Source organism: Passer domesticus, chromosome 4 (assembly GCF_036417665.1).
Source record: "Passer domesticus isolate bPasDom1 chromosome 4, bPasDom1.hap1, whole genome shotgun sequence".
NCBI classification, from domain to species: Eukaryota; Metazoa; Chordata; class Aves; order Passeriformes; family Passeridae; genus Passer; species Passer domesticus.
Window position 1 is genome coordinate 48,614,048 of NC_087477.1, and position 3,651 is coordinate 48,617,698.

A 3,651-nucleotide genomic window follows, 5' to 3' on the forward strand; every position below is an offset into this window, starting at 1 on the left:
CAGATATGAATGCATATTAAATCTAAACCAAAGATTTGCAAATCAAAATGCATTCTCTTAGTAATTTCCATTTCTGCTTTGGGAGTCAGCCAAAAAGCAATGCCAGAGCTTCTGATCATCTGAAATATTTTTGAATATCAGGAAATATTGAGGATTCTGTAGTCATAGTTGCTTTTAAAGGTGATTAGAGTCCTGCTTATTTATTCTGAGCACTTTAAATATTCAAAAACTTCTGGAATGCAAGGAGAAAAAAAGTAAAGAATTAGAAACAATTAACTATGATTCTACAGGTCAGATCTTTCCTCAAAGTTTTAGTACTACAGAGGTAGCCAGGTTCCAAGACAGGGTAGCCAAGCTGCTGATTAGCAGTTTTTGCCAGTTTCTCGAAGTGTAAAATGTATTTATACTCCACAGTTCAAGAGCATTAAGTATCAATGAGTATTAAGCATTAACAGTTGTTGAGGATACCTTTGCTGGATTGCAAGCCCCCTTTAGAAAATCCCAGTACTGAAAATTTAGAATGATTACTATACTATAATGCTACAGTCTTTATAGGTAGATTTGCACTAATCTGCACCTGTACCTGTAAAGTCACATCTTTCTTTCTCTTTTCAATTCTTCTGGAATGCTGTGTGGGTTTTTTTTTTTTTTTTTTTTTTTTTAATTTATTTTCAGAACTGAGGACTCAATCACATCTGCCTGGAGGGGAGTGGAAAGTATTTGTGGTCAATATGCCTAGACATTAACATTTTATTTAGAAATTGAGTGAGAACTCAGTTTATGCACATTTTCAACTACTCTTAGCAACTCTTCACAGTTTGTCACATGCTCTGGAGCAGCATTTGCTGGTAGATAGTTCCTAAGTCCATGTTAATTAATTTCTTCTTCTTCTTTCTTCTTTTTCTCCAGAATTGTAAAGCTTAGAAGCTGCAACCCAATAATATGGAGATGAATTTTAGTTTTCTGGGATAGGCCAAAATGAATTTAAACTGCATTTTTCCTTGAATATAAAGAAATTAAGGAGCTCTGGCAGCAAAGAGTTAACAAACTAAGACAGCTAACACAGCTCACTTTTATGCAGAAGTAAAGAAAAATTTACAGGAGGGAGGTCTTGGAGAGAGGCAGAAAATTCCATATTGTTTCTTTGGGGGATTCTTGCATAGTTTTCACCTTCCCTGACTACAAGGGCTATCCAAAAGTCTTAGTCCTCCCAGAAAGACTTGGCAGAGAGGGAAGACTCCATCAGGACCAATTTGCAGTTAATGCAGTGAATGCCTCAGTGCTATATGCTGTGCCATTATTTTTTTGTCTAGCACAGACTTGAACACAGATTCAGCTGACTTGTAGGCTGGTTCAGGCTCACTGAAGCTGATGACATCTTAGCATTTTCCTGAAGCTTAGCATGCAAATCCTGCTTTAAATACAGATGTTTCCCCAGCATGACAAATGTTTTAGTGCTGAAGTGTCATTTAACTTGAGAACAAAAGTGCTTTGTTATAAACACAGCACCAAGGCTTAACATTTCCAGAAATTAAGCACATTTAATTTATTTAAAATGATTATGATTGCTCTACAAGCTGTTGCTAATTGAAGAGGCCAAAATGAATGTCTAATAAAGTTTTAGTCCTTATGTCTGTTAACAGACTCCACAGATCTTTGCTGGCACCCTGGAGTATTTTAATTTATGCTACAAATGTGTTTTCAGGGCCAAATGTATTAAGAAGCTCTCACTGGAAATGAAGTTTGAATTTCACTCCAATGTGTAGAGTGAGTACTGAATCATTTTTCTTCCTTAAGCTGTTTAAATAACTTTTTTCCTAACATTATGGTACAACAACAAATTGAGGGATAAATGGCGGCCAATAGGAAACTTACTATGCATACTAATATTTATAAAGGCTCTTTGTTGTTCATAGGAATGAACCTTACTCTTTCAGCCACAGAGTTTGCACCACGTACATGTCATAGACAAATATCTGTACTGCAAGATACAGCTATTTATCTCCAGTTCAGTTGAGTGGTATAAGCTTTGCACTTTATAGAAACATTTTGTTCTATGTTTGTGCTTTTTTTCTTGGCCTTTTTTAAAAAATGTTTTACATATTAGACATAATGGGGAATGACAAGGAATAATAAGACTACTCAGATGATATATTTCATGATTTTTCAAGTAGCATAGTCCCAGAGGTCAGCCTAGTGACCAGATTTTTGGTTTTGGCCACAGTGTAGCACAATTGTTCTTTTTAAGCAGAGCCCACTGTTGTATTCAGTGCACAGTTCTGTTCAATAAATGAAATGGCATTGTATGTTCTTTTATGCCTTTTTTGGGTTTCGGCATTATTGTTTCATTTTGTTTGCCCTTTCTGCACGTAAAAAGTAACAATGCTAGCAGCATAAAAAAAGAAGGAAAATTCATATAAAAAATGTAAATTTGCCCTGTCGCAGGGTGGTGTAAATGGTCTTAAATATCTTTTCCAACCTAAGTGATTGTACAATTCTAAAGACTCTGCCATGCAATATTTGGGAAATGTCCCATGTTTAGCATCACAAACCATCCAGTGACTATCATTATCTATGATAGTATATAAAATAATATGCAAGAAATTATAATAGATGAGAGCATAGATTTGCCTGAGCAGGTGGCATTTGAGGGATCCATAACATGTCAAAGATTATACATCACCTCATGTATGATTGTTTAAATTAAAGAGCAAATCTAATTTTGATATATTTCAGGAACTGAGAAGAAAAAATGAAACGGAAAATTCAATGAGGTAGAACATTTTCAATAAAAAGTAATTTATACAGATTTAAGCTTATTTCATGATCTTAAGACACCACATTTGGGAGATAAAATCCCTGTGAAACAATGCTTCACAACTGTTACAGAAGTTACTATAAGGGACATGCAGGGATAGTGACTACTGTTCTAAAACAGAAGATTTCTGTTGTATGTGTAGATTGTGAGTGTGTGATTGTGTGATTGTGATATATGTGAAGATGCATGTGAAGATATATGTGTATATATACAAATATATATACATATGTAAAAAATGTATATATATGCTAGCTGCATTTTACCTAGTCTTGCATTAATATGTACCAAGTACAGTAATTCTCTTAAATCAAAACAACAGCAATAGTTTTGATAAGTGTCAGCTAATTTGTAAGCATTGCTGAGGGCAGCGTATTTAAACTGATTTACAATTGCAGAGAAGGATAAAAGCTCCGTAAAGGAATGTTATATCTGTTTGAAGTGATATTGCCAGAAGGATTTTGTACAAGGAAGACCTTTCATTTTTGTAAAAACTGTTCCAGAATAAGCAGTAGAGAATTCAGTATTCTCTGCCCATCTCTGGGTCTTTCTTGAGAACTGCACTGTTTGTATATGTATGATGTTAACTGCTTGTGGTGTTAATTGCTGAAATAATGCTTCAAGGTCAAATGCTGTACAAGATTCTGAAGCGTTAGTAATTTAAATTAAGTAAATTTGAATAGCTAGATGAGCTAAAATACAACTATTTTTTCTGAAGAATTTTACATTCCTATATTCCAAAAATGTCTTTATTTCCTCTTCGCTTCTGTGGGTTTTGTTTGCAGCTGTGGGAAAGTGCACTGAAAGTTATCTATGTGTGTTTTTTTTTTCTGCAG

The 3,651-nt window shown here is 34.5% G+C and overlaps 1 long non-coding RNA gene across 4 annotated transcripts in view; it reads left to right on the top strand.

Annotated features, from left to right (window-relative positions):
• The window catches only part of LOC135299171 (uncharacterized), a 43,997-nt gene that overhangs the window by 16,596 nt on the left and 23,750 nt on the right, over nt 1-3,651 (top strand). For all 4 annotated transcript variants that reach the window (XR_010361213.1, XR_010361216.1, XR_010361214.1 and 1 more), the window contains exon 4: nt 1,706-1,767. This is a non-coding gene — a long non-coding RNA (uncharacterized LOC135299171). The remainder of the gene's footprint in view (nt 1-1,705; nt 1,768-3,651) is intronic.